General features: G+C 39.9%; 1 pseudogene; it reads right to left on the reverse strand.

Moving 5' to 3' along the window:
* Positions 1-10334: 10334 nt before the first annotated feature.
* The window catches only part of LOC140514648 (large ribosomal subunit protein eL6-like), a 31727-nt pseudogene continuing 24450 nt past the window's right edge, over positions 10335-17611 (reverse strand).

A 17611-nucleotide genomic window follows, 5' to 3' on the forward strand; every position in this document is an offset into this window, starting at 1 on the left:
TCAACATTATGGTTCCCTAACCACATCACTGGCTCCTCCAGGAGCTAACCCTGTAACCATAACCATGTTATAAACACAGGGCCTCAGTTTTCTCTGTAAAATGGGCTAGATTACTTTGGAGGTTCTTCTCACGTCTAACGTAATTTTCATTAAAATTCCTTTGCTTCTGTTTTCAACTGGTCTCTTTTTTTGGAAATACTAAATAATAGCTGTTTTTCTTTTACCTAGGAATGCTGAGGGCCTTCCTGTTCCAGTTTGATTTTTTTTTTTTTTTTATTAAAAGGGACCATCCTTTGAGTATTTAAAGAGGCCTATTCATTGTATGGGTGTATCTCACTCAAAGTGAGAATGTGTTAAGACCTTAGCCTAAAATGGCCAGGGTCGCACATTGCATCCTGGGCCATCCTGATAAGTATCAAACCACTGGACCCAGATGGCTCAGGAGGATAAAGTGACGCTCGTGTCCTTGCACAACACTTCTTATCTCAAATCAGAGTCAATTGCAAGTCATATCATCATCTTGATGTCATGATTCTCTTCAAGAGCAAAGGACAAACACAACAACCTTTTTGGCTAGATTTATTTTTTTAAGGACAATACCTTAAACCCAAATCTCTCTGGCTCTTACTTATTATTATAGGTCCTAACCCAAGATTCACTTGGTCATTGTTTGAATTTTGATGGCTCTGAGTGAATGTAAATAGTAATTATCTCTGTTTTGGCCAGAAACCCTGAGGGTCTTCCCTCCCAGATTGAGATTGTTTTCTTTTTGATTAGGTAAAAGAGAGCATTTTTTTGCCTCATTTTCTACCTAGCATTAATTACCAAATGGGCATTACCTCAGATGAACTGAAACCTGGGAAAGACCTTAATTTAAAAAGGCAAAGATCTCCCATAAGTCCAGGGTCATCTCCAGTCATCCTGATCTATATCTTGCCACTGAACCCAGATGGCTCTGGAGGAGAGAGTGAGGCTGTTGACTTTGCACAGCCCTCCCTCACTTAAGTTTGATTCACTTGCAAGTCATGTCATCACCTTCGGAATGTCATTGGTCCTCTTCAAGAGAACAAAGGACAAACCACAACAATTTTTGTGCTTGCTTGTCTTATCATTATCCTCTAATAGCTTTTCCTCCCTGGATCTTCTTACTTCCTTCTTAAACTCTGTGAGGTTGTACCTGAATCTCTTGATCTCATGCCTATGACCCCTCTCTATAAAGTGCTGAAAGGAGCAGGGTACAGAGAAGTAATACTCATCCAACTGGACCCTGAGAAGTCTACTTTTTGAGAAGTCCAAATTTGGCAAAAAAAAATCCCAGAGAACTATTGGCAGCCTCTTTTCGGATGCTTAGTTACTGCTATTCCTGTTTCCACCATATAGTATGTGCCTCTTTGACCTACCATTTCTTCACCAACATACGCAGAGTGTTAGACCTGGAAGAGATTTTATTTAAAAAGTTTTTTTCTGGAAGAGATTTTAGAACTGAGAATATTAGAGCCAGAAAGGACCTTGGGATCTTGGATTTGAGAAATGGAAGGGATCTTGTAAATCATATAGTCTAACTTTTTTATTTGACAGACAATAACAGCTGGTTTTATGTAACATTTGACTGTTTACAAAGTACTTTACACATATTACAAAATTTGAGCCTCAAGCCAAACTTATGAAGCAGGCAAAGTCAGTTTTATTATCCCAATTTTCTAGAGGAGGAAATAATGATTTAAGAGAAATGAAGTGGCCCGTAGTATTCCATAACTAACAAGTGAGAGGGCTGGGATTAGAACCCAAGTCTTCTGGCTCCCTGATCCTGACTCTCTTTCTACTCTACTACATTGTACTGCTGTCATCTTTGGCTCGCAGGCATCCAGTCTCCAGACAAATCTAGATCTGTGGACCTTGAAGGGGAGGGCTCATGCAACTAGATATCCAGCCAACCATGATAGGAAACACAGTGATTTTTTGTAGTCATTCCCAAACAAATTACAAGTCATGTGTACAGACAATTTGTTGATGTCCTTGCAAGAATCAGACTGCCTAGTATTAAATAAATCGTTGGAGTTCTTAATGAGCACGATAGATTTATATTCTCCTTTGCTTCCCTAACACAACCAAGGTCTGTCTCATTCTCTCTTTCAAGTACAACCCTTCTTTTTAAGAGCATTGTTCCCGGGGCATCTATACCAAATAACAAAGCCCTATTATCTTCATACATATAATAGCTTTTAGAGTTTGAAGGAACCTTAGAGAACATCCTTCTATTTATTCATTTAACAAATTTTCACCTACTTTGTGTAGGCATTATGGGGATACAAAAATGAGTTAAACACAGTTTCTTCATATAATCAAGAAAACATTTAGTCAAACATCTTCATTTTAGAAATGAGGAAACTGAGACCCAGAGAGGGGAAGTGATTTCCCCAAGATTACGTAACTAATATCAGGAATGGTTTTTCTCTCTATACTTCATTTCAACAAATTAATACTTGCATGAAATAATGAAGACTGAAATGAGAAGAACCAAGAGAACCTTTCATACAGTAACAGCAATATTGTTTTAAGAACAACTTTGTCATTTTGACTATTATAAATTTCCAAATTAACTACAAAGGACCTATGAGAGAGGATACTATCTGCATCCAGAGAAAAAAATGATAAATAGAAGTATGTATAGGGATGGCTTTACATATATACATATTTGTGGCTAATGGTAGCTAGGGGTGGGGGGAGACGAAAAGGAAAAATATTATATGAGAACTTTATTATATATTTAAAACGAATGGCAAATTGAATGTAACAGATTTTTAGTTTCATGTGCAATGATCTTTTTTCCTATTCTATATTATGGATAGTCTTATTTTATTTCTTAAGTTCAGAATAAAATAAATGAAGTTTTTAAAAACTAAATCCAATAAACATTTATCAAGCACTATGCTAGGAACACAAAGATGAAAAATGGCAGTCCCTGACCTCAGGATTTGCATTCTAATAAGGGAAATCAGACATGAAGATACACAAGTAGGATGCAAGACAGAAATATGATACAGTTAAAGGAGATGTCTAGACAAAATGCTATGAGAAATTTGAGGAAGGAGAGATCACTTTCATTTTAATGTGGCAGAGATGGAGAGATTTGGGGAGGAAGGTGAAAGAAATGGGAAATTTCCATAATGTATCTCAAAGATTGTTAGGTAGTGAGAGAAGGAACACAAATGGATAATGAAAAGTAATCTTATTTGGTGGTATGCTAAGATAAGGAGAGTCATATGATTTAAGGCTGGAAAGTAGATTGCAGCCATATTAAAGGGCTTTGACTATCCAGATCAAAGAATTCACACTTTATTCAGATTGGGGAGCCAAAGAATATTTTTAAATAGAGGAGTGGCATAATCATACTGGTTGGTTTGGACTCCACCATCATCATGTAGGTTCTTGTCCCTGCTTTTCAGTTTCATTTTGTGTGTTTTCTTCCCCCATTAGATTGAAGGCAGACCTGTCTTTCTTTTTCTTATTTGTATCACCAGTGCTACCACAGTGCCTGTCACATAGCTTAGTGTTTATTGTACTGTGTTGCATTCCTCTGTATTGTATACATTGATTCATTCCAGCCAGAAGTTGTAGAGGGGTTAAAGGTCATGTAGTCCAACTCCCAACTAAAACAGGAATCTTTTCAACGATATCCCCAAGTATTCATCTAACCTCTGAAAAAGGAAAAGTGATAAAGAACTTACTACCTTGGAAGTAGCACATGATAATTTGGGCACTTAGTATATGTATTAATAATATTTCATATGTAATAATAACCATATGTTAATAATATTTCATATGTACACATGGGATAGTCATGTCAACAAGTACTTTTTAAGTGCTGTCAGGTACTATTATTAGTGCTGGAGATACAAATATGAGCAAAAAGAAAGATAGTCTCTACCTTCAAGAAACTAACATTCTAATGTGAGAACATAACAAAACAAGTTAGCTGGAAATCTAGGGGTAGGAGAGAACATAGTCCACAGAATCATGGGGAGAAAGAAGTCCAGAAGGTCAGGAATAAAGTCTAGTGCCTGTCCTGAGTGCTTTCCTTAAAATGGTGCTTCTAGTAGAAACTGATCAATTAGAGGAAGGGGTCCCAAGAGAAGAAGGTCTTCCAGGAGAAGAAGCCTGTTGGTTGGGACTGAATGATTTTTTCAGGGTGAAAAAGCTACTTGGGCATAATGGAAGGATCCTAAAGGGGTATGAGAGAGAATGAAGGAATAGGATTCTAAACTTGGAAGGGGACTTTAGAGATTATTTGAATCCAACACTTTCATTTTAAAAATTAAAAATTGAGGGCCAGAGAAGAGAAGCAATTTATGTAAGGCCAGATAGAAAGTTAGTGTAACAGCAAGGATTAAAATCTAACTAACTGGTTACTAACTGGTGTTCTTTTCATAATATCACAGTCTAGAAAGAAAAAAAAAATAGAAAAAAATGAGAGTGCCCATCAATTAAGGATTGACTGGGAAAAAAAAATATGGCATATAAATGTAAAAGAATATGAAGAGTTCAGAGAAACAAGGAAACACGTGTGGGGATTGATGACAAAGGCCAAAGAAAGCAGAACCAGTAGAAAAATATACGCAAGAATCATAAGAATTTAAATGTTTTTGTGGTTGATAATCCCCATGCTCCCAGGTTCCCAGACTCAAAACCCCCAGAGTCTTCTTTGACTTTGGCCCCACATATTGCATCAATTTCCACATCTTACTGGTTCAACCTCAACAATATCTCTTGAACCTACCCTGTCATTTCTATTTCTGCTACAGTCACATTCACTAATTCAAGTTCTCATACTTCTGACCCACACTGCTGAAATAGCCTTCCAGCCACCATTTTCTCCCTTCTCCAATTCATTCTTCAGCATTGTACAAGTCATCTTTCTAATGCACTGATCATGACTCCTGTACTTTAAAAAATTTGATCTGCTGTCAGATAAAATACAAACTCTGATCCTGACAGTGGAAGTTCTCTAAAACTGGGCTCCCCTTGCCCAATTTTATCTCATACTACTGCTTCCCTCATATTCTATATTCCAGCCAGCCTGGACTACCTCTCTTCCCTACCTTTTCTTAGTTCCATGCCTTAGCACATGTGGTACCTCAAGAAATAGACTCCCCCCTCCTCAGTCTCCCTCAGTGTATTTTGAGTTCCCTCTCTTTCTTCAAGATCCAGCTCAGACTCTTGAAATTTCCTGCCAGCCCCCAGGTGAAAGTAATCTCTCCTTTTAGTTTTCTTCTTTTTAAAGTTGTCTTCTCCCTCACATTTATCTCACTTTCCCTTATATCCTACGGTATTTATGTGCCTGTCTCCTCCCCTAGTCATTGTAAGCTCCTCTAGGACCAGGTCTTTGTATCCCCCAGCACATAGTAAGCACTTAATAAATTTTTGTTGAATTGAATTAGAAAATGTCCTCCTTTTCACATAATTCCTCTTCCCTACCCTGGTATTTTCCAAGAGTGCCCAGGGATTGTTATCATTGGCTATGATGTAAAGACAATCACTGTTAGAATATCTGATGGTTTAGTAAAAATTCCCGGGAAGTCCCAGGACAGCATATAAAGGATAAATTTAAGAAGAAAGAAAAGTCCAGTTTCCTTTACTAGGGAACATCAAATTCAATATTATTGACACAATCAAAATACTTTTATATGTCTGTTGTGTGATATAAATGGATGGAAGGGTGGCTTTGGAGTCAGAAGACCTGGATTCGATTCCTGCCTTTGACACATGGTAGTGGTGTTATTTTGGGCAAGTTACTTAAATTCCCAATGTTCTAGGCAACTCCCTAAGACTGTAAGTTCCAGAGAAGCACTTCTCTTGTACTTGTGGAGGGAGTTCCCTACATTGTTGACATCACAGGTCTGAATCACAAAATTCCAACATCCTGCCTGACTCCAGAAGTCCAATCTATATCTGACCCAGAATCCTATCTAAAACATTATTTGATCCTAGCAACAGCATATGAGCTATGTAGTGCAAATAATACTATTCTCATTTTACAGATAAGATAGTTCCTAACATTTACCCTACTTTCTCCATGTTCTCTATTATGTTAAGTTCTAACTTTGTTTGAATGAAGGAAAAATCTAGCTCTCTTCAGAGTTCTTGTGTAGGACTTACATTTATTTTGTCTTTTTTCCTTTTAAAATTTATTATTAATATGACCCAGGCTAATACATTACCCTTTTATAGTACATTTCTGCCTTTTTTTTTAAATTTTTTTATCTAACTTTTAAATTCATTTTCACAAAATTTTGGGTTACAAATTTTCTCCACTTTTATCCCCCCCCCCAAACACCAAGCATTCTAATTGCCCCTGTGACCAATCTTCTCTCTCTTCTATCATCCCTCTCTGCCCTTGTCTCCATCTTCTCTTTTGTCCTGTAGGGCCAGATAGCTTTCTATGCCCCTTTACCTGTATTTCTTATTTCCTAGTGGCAAGAACATTACAATTGATCCTAACACTTTGAGTTCCAACTTCTTTACCTCCCTCCCTCTCCATCCCTTCCCTTTGGAAGGCAAGCAATTCAATATAGGCCAAATCTGTGTAGTTTTGCAAATGACTTCCATAATAGTTGAGTTGTATAGGACTAACAATATTTCCCTCCATCCTATCCTGTCCCCCCTTACTTCTATTCTCTTTTGATCCTATCCCTCCCCATGAGTGTCGACCTCGAATTGCACTCTCCTCCCCATGTCCTCCCTTCTGTCATCCCCCCCACCCTGCTTGTCCCCTTGTCCCCCACTTTCCTGTATTGTGAGATAGGTTTTCCTACCAAAATGAGTGTGCATTTTATTCTTTCCTTTAGTGGAATGTGATGAGAGTAGACTTCATGTTTTTCTCTCACCTCCCCTCTTTATCCCTCCACTAATGAGTCTTTTGCTTGCCTCTTTTATGAGACATAATTTGCCCCATTCCATTTCTCCCTTTCTCCTCCCAATATATTTCTCTCTCACTGCTTGATTTCATTTTTTTTTTTAAGATATGATCCCATCCTCTTCAATTCACTCTGTGCACTCTGCCTCTATGTATGTGTGCGTGTGTGCATGTGTGTGTGTGTAATCCCACCCAGTACCCAGATACTGAAATGTTTCAAGAGTTACAAATATTGTCTTTCCATGTAGGAATGTAAACAGTTCAACTTTAGTAAGTCCCTTGTGACTTCTCTTTGCTGTTCACCTTTTCATGGTTCTCTTCATTCTTGTGTTTGAAAGTCAAATTTTCTTTTCAGCTCTGGTCTTTTCATCAAGAATGCTTGAAAATCCTCTATTTCATTGAAAGACCATTTTTTCCCCTGAAGTATTATACTCAGTTTTGCTGGGTAGGTGATTCTTGGTTTTAGTCCTAGTTCCTTTGACTTCTGGAATATCCTATTCCATGCCCTTCGATCCCTTAATGTAGAGGCTGCTAGATCTTGTGTTATCCTGATTGTATTTCCACAATACTTGAATTGTTTCTTTCTAGCTGCTTGCAATATTTTCTCCTTGATCTGGGAACTCTGGAATTTGGCCACAATGTTCCTAGGAGTTTCTCTTTTTGGGTCTCTTTCATGCGGTGTTCTGTGGATTCCTTGAATATTTATTTTGCCCTCTGGTTCTAGAATCTCAGGGCAGTTTTCCTTGATAATTTCATGGAAGATGATGTCTAGGCTCTTTTTTTGATCATGGCTTTCAGGTAGTCCCAAAATTTTTAAATTGTCTCTCCTGGATCTATTTTCCAGGTCAGTTGTTTTTCCAATGAGATATTTCACATTATCTTCCATTTTTCCATTCTTCTCTCTTTGTTCTGTGATATCATGTTTTCTCGCAAAGTCCTTAGCCTCCATCTGTGCCATTCTAGTTTTGAAAGAACTATTTTCTTCAGTGAGCTTTTGAATCTCCTTTTCCATGTGGCTAATTCTGCTTTTGAAAGCATTCTTCTCCTCATTGGCTTTTTGAACCTCTTTTGCCAATTGAGTTAGGCTAGTTTTCAAGGTGTTAATTTCTTCAACATTTTTTTGGTTCTCCTTTAGCAGGGAGCTGATCTGCTGTTCATGCTTTTCTTTCATCTCTCTCATTTCTCTTCCCAGTTTTTCCTCCACCTCTCTAACTTGATTTTCAAAATTCTTTTTGAGCTCTTCCATGGCCTGAGCCCATTGGGTGGGTTGGGACACAGAAGCCTTGATTTCTATGTCTTTGCCTGATGGTGAGCATTGTTCTTCCTCATCAGAAAGGAAGGGAGGAAATGCCTGTTCTCCAAGAAAGTAGCCTTCAATAGTCTTATTTCTTTTCCCTTTTCTGAGCATTTTCCCAGCCAGTGACTTGACCTCTGAATATTCTCCTCACACCCACCTCACCTCCTGATCCTCCCAGCCAGTGTTTGGGGACTGAGATTCAAATGCTGCTTCCAGCCTTAGGGCTTTTGGCGGGGGCAGGGCTGCTATTCAGTATGAGATTATGTTCAGGTGCTGAGGTCAGGGCAGGGCCGCCTCTCAGGCTCAGTTCCCTCAGGGGGTTTATGCACAGACCTCCCACAGTGGATCCAGGCTCCTGCCCCCTTGGGGAGCCCCTGTCTGCAGCCGCCTCTCAGCTTCTACCTCCCGGGGAGGCCCGAGCCATGGGGGCACCCCACTCCCCCCTCGACCCTCCAAAGAGCCTCTCTCACCGACCCCCGTCACCTGTGGGTGGAGGGACTTGTGAGGCCGCTGGAGATCCCATCCCTGAAGCCTGCTGGGGTCTGTTTCTCTTGGTGCCGTGGCCGCATCAGGTCTGGGCTGGGCTGGGCTCCGCTTCTGCAGCGCGACGGACCTTTTGCGAGAGGTTTGCAGGTCCCTCTGTGGGTGGAGGGACCCGCGTGGCCTCTGGAGATCCCGTCCCCAAAGCCCGCTCGGATCTTTTCCTCTCGGTGCCGCCCGCGGCAGGGCTGCCCTCTGCTCCCAGTCCCGGTGCCCAGTCCGCAGCGCGAAGGACCCCCCGCGAGAGGTTTGCAGGTCCCTCCGGAACAGAAATCTCCCTCGCTCCAATATTCCGTGGCCTCTGGGTGCAGAATTCGCCATGAGTTACTCCCCTGTAGCCGTTCTGTGGGTTGTGGGTTCGGAGCTATGTGTATGTGTGTCTTTCTACTCCGCCATCTTGGCTCTGCCCCCCATTTCTGCTTTTCTCCAGAATACAGAGACACTACATGCCACTGTTAATTATCCAGCAAGGGAGTTTAATTAGCTGAATGAAATATCCGAATTAGCCCCCAGCCCAGACCCTCAACTGCTTTCTGGCAAATGAGCACCAAAGGAACTCTTTGTCTCACAGGACACAGCATTCCCCTTAGCCATTAGTGGGTGCTCAAGTCTGTAAAAGGGAAACTAGGTGGCACAATGGATAGAAATGCCAGGCCTGAAGTTAGGACAATTCACATTCTTGAGTTGAAATCTGGCCTCAGACACTTACTAGCTGTGTGACCCTGGGGAAGTCCTGTTTAATCCTGTTCACCTCAGTTCTTCACCTTTAAAAAATGAGCTGGAGAAGGAAATGGCAAACTACTCCAGTATCTTTGCCAAGAAAACCCCAAATCTCGAAAAATCTCGACACAACTGAACAAAGATAACAACAGAGTCCTCAAATACCTAGGTTGCTTTTCCCTACCACCATGCTTATTGAGCAGGAAAACATTTTTAGCATTTTTTCTCATACACTATTAAAAAAAATTTCCCCAAATGGCAAGAATTTATTTTTCTCCTACCTTTCCTACCAATACTGAAAATAGAAAAAACTGAAACCCTTATGGCAAATATGCATAGTTAAAACAAATACCCATATTCCTCACGTTCAAAAATGTATGTGATGTCTCCTGCACTTTGAGTTGATCATCTCTGTCAGAAGGCACGTAGCCATAGCTGGTCATCGCACTGATTTTTCAAAATTGTTTGTCTTTACAATGCTGTTATTACATAAATTGTTCTCAGGATTCTGCTTACCTCTCTGCATCTATTCATACAAGTCTTCCTAGGTTTCTCTAAAATCATTCCTTTCATCATTTCTTATATCACAATAGTATTCTATTACATGAATATACCATAATTTGTTTATCCATCCCCAATTGATGAATACGACCCTAGTTTTCGGTGCTTTGTTACTACAAAAGAGTTGCTATATATATTTTTGTACTTATTGATCCTTGTCTTTATTTTTTTATCTTATTATGGCATAGGCTTCATAGTGATATTGTCCAGTTTAGTGACTTTTGGGCAGTTCCAAACTGCTTCTTAAAAACAAATTTTTTTCAGCTGTTCCAAATATTTTAATAAGAGTTCTCTGCAAAACATTTAAAACACCAGTTTGTGAGGATAAACTCCATTGGACAGAGAGCAACAGAATGCAGGTAAGCCATGGAGCTGAGGAGTTTTCTGGATTTGTGGCAGGATCTGAGAGTCCACTGTTTTCTGATCAGCCTTGCGCTGCTCTATAATCTTGTATTTCTCTTTTTCCGTATCAGAAATGTCTCTTTCTTAGTGGTGTCTGGGTTTATGGAACCTCTTCTTGAAGTAAGCATCAGTAAGATGATTTGCAATTTTTACACCCGAAAGGTTAACCCTGGTAGACATGGCAATGACAGATTTCTGATGTGTCCTTCTCAGAGGAACATGGTTGATAGTCAGAGGTCCAGTCACCAGTAGCAAACCACTAGCCAGCCGCTTGCCCCTGTGGTGGCCAATGAACATGATCAGAACGATGTCTGGGGTGATGCTGGCTCGAAGTCTCCTCACATGCTGGCTGAAGGGCTTTTTGCCATGACTAGCAGCTTTCTAGGCACATCCTCAGGAGAGTAACACCTAGGCATCTTGCGAATCTTTACCACACGGGTTCCTCCAATCTTGTCGCCACCAACTGGCTTTGAGATAGTAGCAGGTATTCCTTTTTCTCCTTTTTCCTTTCAGTCTGGGTTTTTGGTGCAGCTAGTACGTGGCTCTCTGGGAATACATTGCAGTCCTGGAGTACCTACCGATCCCTCGGACCAGGACTGAATTCCAACTGCCATGCTGTCGAGGTGTTTTCACCACCTTTTCAGCCACATCTTTCTTTCTGTTCTCCTTTTTTTCCCCTTTTTGATCTTCTTTTCCTTTGGTTCTTTTGGGGACTTTTTGTCCACCCTGCCCAAACTGCTTCCAAGAATGAATGGACTATAGAAGATAATGTGAAATATCTCATGGGAAAAACAACTGACCTGGAAAATAGATCCAGGAGAGACAATTTAAAAATTTTGGGACTACCTGAAAGCCATGATCAAAAAAAGAGCCTAGACATCATCTTCCATGAAATTATCAAGGAAAACTGCCCTGAGATTCTAGAACCAGAGGGCAAAATAAATATTCAAGGAATCCACAGAACACCGCATGAAAGAGACCCAAAAAGAGAAACTCCTAGGAACATTGTGGCCAAATTCCAGAGTTCCCAGATCAAGGAGAAAATATTGCAAGCAGCTAGAAAGAAACAATTCAAGTATTGTGGAAATACAATCAGGATAACACAAGATCTAGCAGCCTCTACATTAAGGGATCGAAGGGCATGGAATAGGATATTCCAGAAGTCAAAGGAACTAGGACTAAAACCAAGAATCACCTACCCAGCAAAACTGAGTATAATACTTCAGGGGAAAAAATGGTCTTTCAATGAAATAGAGGATTTTCAAGCATTCTTGATGAAAAGACCAGAGCTGAAAAGAAAATTTGACTTTCAAACACAAGAATGAAGAGAACCATGAAAAGGTGAACAGCAAAGAGAAGTCACAAGGGACTTACTAAAGTTGAACTGTTTACATTCCTACATGGAAAGACAATATTTGTAACTCTTGAAACATTTCAGTATCTGGGTACTGGGTGGGATTACACACACACACATGCACACATGCACACATACAGAGAGGCAGAGTGCACAGAGTCAGTTGAAGAGAATGGGATCATATCTTAAAAAAAAAAATGAAATCAAGCAGTGAGAGAGAAATATATTGGGAGGAGAAAGGGAGAAATGGAATGGGGCAAATTATCTCTCATAAAAGAGGCAAGCAAAAGACTCATTAGTGGAGGGATAAAGAGGAGAGGTGAGAGAAAAACATGAAGTCTACTCTCATCACATTCCACTAAGGGAAAGAATAAAATGCACACTCATTTTGGTAGGAAAACCTATCTCACAATACAGGAAAGTGGGGGATAAGGGGACAAGCAGGGTAGGGGGGATGATAGAAGGGAGGGCATGGGGAGGAGAGTGCAATTCGAGGTCGACACTCATGGGGAGGGATAGGATCAAAAGAGAATAGAAGTAAGGGGGGGCAGGATAGGATGGAGGGAAATATAGTTAGTCCTATACAACACAACTATTATGAAAGTCATTTGCAAAACTACACAGATTTGGCCTATATTGAATTGCTTGCCTTCCAAAGGGAAGGGATGGAGAGGGAGGGAGGTAAAGAAGTTGGAACTCAAAGTGTTAGGATCAACTGTAATGTTCTTGCCACTAGGAAATAAGAAATACAGGTAAAGGGGCATAGAAAGCTATCTGGCCCTACAGGACAAAAGAGAAGATGGAGACAAGGGCAGAGAGGGATGATAGAAGAGAGAGCAGATTGGTCATAGGGGCAATTAGAATGCTTGGTGTTGGGGGGGGAGGGGATAAAAGGGGAGGAAATTTGTAACCCAAAATTTTGTGAAAATGAATGTTAAAAATTAAATAAATAAATTAAAAAAAAAAAAAGAATGAATGGACTAATTCATAGCTCCACTAAAAGTGTATTGAAATACCTGTTTTTCCACAGCCCCTATAGCATTTGTAATTTTCCTTTTTTTTTTTTTTTTTCGATTTTGCCAACCTGCTAGATGTAAGGTATAATTTCAGAGGTACTTTAAAGTGCATTTTCAAATAATTAGTGATTTGGAGTATTTTTTTTAAATATGATTGTTGATTACTTGGATTTCTTCCTCTGAAAATTGCCTATTTGTATCCTTTGATGATTGATAATTAGGGAATGGCTCTTATTCTTATAAATATCAGTTCCTTGTATATCTTGGAAGTGAGGCTTCATAAGAGAAACACAGTGCAAAGATTTTTTTTCTCTAGTTACATTCTCTTTCCAATTTTAGCTGCTTTGATTTTGTTTGTGTAAAAACTTTGTATGTAATCAAAATTGTCCATTTTATCTTTTGTTATCCTCTGTGTCCTGTGGTCAAGAATTCTTCTTTTACCTATAGATTTCAAACATAATTTCTTCCTTGCTCCTCAAATTTGTTTATGATGTGATCTTTTGTATCTGAGTTATATACCCATTTGGAGCATATCTCGATGTATGATAAGAGGTGTTAGTCTAAACCTAATTTCTGCCAGACTGCAATTTTTGGTCAAGGAGCAAAATTAACTGCTCCCTGTTAAGCAAATAGGTTCAAATTTCATCCATAGTAGATCCATGACCTTTCTCATTGTCAGAGTACACAATCACATAGGCTGCCATCTGGTCCCTGTGCTGAAGGTCAAGGGTTTTCCTGAGTAGGCCTCCTCCCCAGTGGCTACAGGCCTCTGGCTAGCTCCATATGCTGACCAAGGTTAGAAAAATAACTCATCATGGCTTCTCCTGGGATTTCCTAATTGCTACTCAGTCTGGTGTTCTTCCTTAATATTTATTAGAGTAGTAGGAAGGAGTGGAGCTGTCCTGCTTCCTCCTACTCTGTCAATAAGTCAACTAGCCTTTATTAAGCACCTGCTATGTGCCAGGCGGAGCACTAAGCATCAGGGATACAAAGACAGACAAAAATAAAAAATTTCTCCATTCAAGGAACCATAGTCTAATGGGGGAGACTATGTAAACATCTATATCCAGACATGATATATATAGAGTAAATTAGAAATGATCTCAGAGGGAAGGTACTGAGATTAGGGAGTATAGAAAAAAAGCTTTAGGTAGAAGGTGGGAGGTGGGATTTTAGTGAAGAAGCCAGGATGTAGAGGTAAAGAGGAAAGAAAATCAAGCATTAAGGATAGTCAGTGAAAATGCCCAGAGTCATGGTATAGCAAAGGAGGCCAGTGTCCTCTGATCATGTAGGGGAGTGTATAAGATGTAAGAAGACTGGAAAGGCAAGAATGGGTCAGGTTAAAAAGGGCTTTAAAAACCAAACAATCCTGTAGGCAATAGGGAGCCATTATCCCATTTTACAGATGAGGAAATTATGTCCCAGAGAGAATTCAAGTGACTTGGCCAACGATGCACACAACAACTATTTAGAAAGGCCTAGATTTAAATGGATATCTTCCCACTCCAGGTCTCTTGATCTTTCCTCCACATCAAATCTCAGGAATTCATTCCAGGAGTAAATATAGCTACACTAAAGCTTGAGGGCACTTTAAAAAAGGTCACTGACTTCTGGGGGAAATTGAACCAGAGATTTTGGAGGATTGAAAGAAGCTCTGGACATTTCACAAGAATTAAAAGGAGAATTTTATTTTTTGTCATTCTCATTTTTACATTTCTATGGAGGTAGTGGAGTTAAGCACAAATAGTAGGATATAGAATTAGCCTGTGTCTTTACAGGCAGATAAAGTCTTCATATTAGGAAGAACTTTCTAAGAAGAGCTGTCTGAAAACAGAATGAGATTCCGTTGGAGGTAGTGAGTTTCCCATCCAGGGAAGGAAGTATGTAAGCAGATGATGGCTGTACACCTGCCAGGGATGCTGTGAAGAGAAGTACCTTCTTAGAAAGCATTGGATAGAGGTTGAATTGGATGATTTCCAAAGTCCCTTGTAGTTCTCTGGTTCTGTTTTTCTATGGGGAGAGAATCTAACATGTGGAGGGAAAATGTTTTCATAGGTTACCTCAAAGAGTCCTGACCAAGGCTGGGAGACCTGGATTATGAAATTCATATGGAGGAACAAAAGATTAGGATCTCATGGGTAATAATGAATCATTCCCCTGTGAATAAAAAAGAAAAAATAGGGTTTATAAACACAAGATCTCAAACTTTGCAATAAGAAAATAATCCTTCCAATGACTTCATGCTAGTCAAACAAAAGAGTAGTCAATCAGCGGAATTACATTATTAGATTAGGTAAATTACATTCAGAAACAAACCTATAGTAGCACAGTATTTGCCGAATTCAAAGACCCAGCTATCAGGAAAAAGACTCACTATTTGACAAAAACTGAAGCTGATGGAAACTGGGTTTAAATCAATAACTAACACTGTAAGTGAAGATAAACTTCAAACTGATACAAATTAGATGAGAAAGGAAGAAATTATCTTTGGTTCTATGGAAAAGGGAAGAGTTTATGACTAAAGTAACAGAGAGGAAACAAGATAAAATGGACTATGATTTTATAGAATTAAAAATATTTTGCACAAGCATATCTATTATAATAAAAATAAGAAGGGAAATCAGTAACTAGAAAAAATTCTTTGCAACAAGTTTATCTGATAAAGTTCTCATATCCAAGGTATATAAGGAACTAAATTCAAATCTGTATGACCAATAGACATTTCCCAAGAGATAAAATAGTCACAGTGTATGAATAGGTAGTATTCAAAGGAAGACATCTAAGCTGTTGACAATTATATGAAAAAGTATTCTAGATCACTAATAATTAGAGAAATACAAATCAAGAGTTACTTTGTGTCTACCTCACACCTATTAGACTGGCAAAGACGAAAAAGAAGAAAATGACAAACATAAGGGCTGTGGAAATGCAGGTGCACTAATGTGCTGTTGGTGCAGCAGGGAATTGGTTCTGTCCTTATAGAAAGCAGTTTGGATCTATGCCTCCAAAACTGCCAGAGGGTGCCTATACCTTGACCCAGTGATTCCACAATTAGGCCTATAGCTCAAAGAAATCAAAGAAAAAGGACCCATATAGACAAAAACACTTCTAGCAGTTATTTTTATAGTAGCCCCAAACTGGAAAACAAGAAGTTCATCTCCAATTCAGGAATGACTAAATAAATACATTATAATATAGAAATCTAATAGAATATCATTGTGGGGTAAGAAATGGGGAGGGGGGAGGAGGAGCAGGGCCAATATGGTGGAGAAAAGCAGGGACTTGCCTGAGCTCTCCCTAAAATCCCTCCAAAGATCCTTAAATAATGTCCTAAAACAAGTCCTGGAGTGTCAAAACCCACAAAAGGACAGGGTGAAACAATTTTCCAACCCAAGAAAACTTAAAAGGTTGATAGGAAACGTCTGTTGCATGGGGGGTGAGAGTCCAGTGTAGGTTATGCCAGCACAACAGGCCCCAGAAAACCAGGAATGGGCCTTGCAAGTGACTGAATCAGCAGCTTCCCCAGCTCTTAGCCCACAGAGCATAAGGGAGCCAGAAAGGGATTACATCTTTTTGATGTCACTGGTAGGCAGGACTCTGTTGCTTTGGCCATACTCACAGAGTAAATCTCAAAGGAGAAGAGTTTGCTGCCTGGTGGTAGCCTAACCTGGACATCAGACTATGCCTAATTTTCCTCTTAAATATGTATTTTTTGGGGGATATGAAGGACTATATATTCAATACTGTCAGTAAATAAACCTTTATGAAGCTAGGTGGTGCGGTGGGTAGGGCACTAGGCCTGAAGTTAGGGAGACTCATCTTCCTGAGTTCCAATCTGGCCTCAGATACTCACTAGCTGTGAGACCCAGGGCAAGCCACTTAACTCTGTTTGCCTCAGTTTTCTCATCTGTATAAAATGAGTTGAAATGATAAACCACTTTAGAATCTTTGCCAAGAAGACCCCAAATGGAGTCATAAAGAGTCTGACACTACTGAAATGATTTAACAGCAGGAGCAAATGCCAACCAACTGTGTTAAGCGCTGGGGGTGCAAATACAAAAAAGAAAGACAGACCCTACTCTCAAGAAGCTAATCATCTTTTGGGAGAAGACAATGAGCAAAATGAAGCTGAAAAGGGGGGAAGGGGAAGGGAAGGTACCTCGCATGAAGTTCAAGGGAGTACAGCCTTGTGGGAAATGAAAAGATGACAGGTCTACGCATCCTTCTAAAACGAAGGCTTTGGAAGGAGCTCTCTATGCCAGTCTCCAATCAGAGAGGTCCGTGGGACAGAGAAAGAAGCAGCTGTGAGGACCAAAGTTGAAGTTATCTTTCTAGATGATTAAGTTCCTGGTGGTATAATAAAGGAAGGATGGCCAGGGAAGGAGTGTCCTCTGAGAGTAGTTTAGTCTCTATGACTGCCAAAAAATAGAAGGAGATCCCAGGGAGGGAGAGTTAATTACTAGCGAAAAACCACTATCCTCGTGAGGCTGAGGAATGCAAGGGAAAAGGCAGTAAGGGTGAGTAAATGCTGAAGAGAGCTGGAAGAAGGAAGAGTTGCACACTAGAATGGTCAGAGGAGCCTGGGAAGGGAGCATCTGCTGAAAGCACATGGAGAAAACCACAGATAAAGAAGCACTGTCCAGATAGCCAAAGGAGCTGGAGAGCAGAGCTTTCATTTTGAGGAACACCCTCTTTCCCTTCCCTCTCCGTGTCCCCATACACACTCTCACACACACTGGAGCCCCGTTGAGAACACTAGTATAAGCACTGTGATTCTACAAGTCTCTGATGGGAGGATTGCTTGTTAA

This window comes from Notamacropus eugenii, chromosome 7 (assembly GCF_028372415.1).
Source record: "Notamacropus eugenii isolate mMacEug1 chromosome 7, mMacEug1.pri_v2, whole genome shotgun sequence".
In the NCBI taxonomy this organism is placed as follows: Eukaryota; Metazoa; Chordata; class Mammalia; order Diprotodontia; family Macropodidae; genus Notamacropus; species Notamacropus eugenii.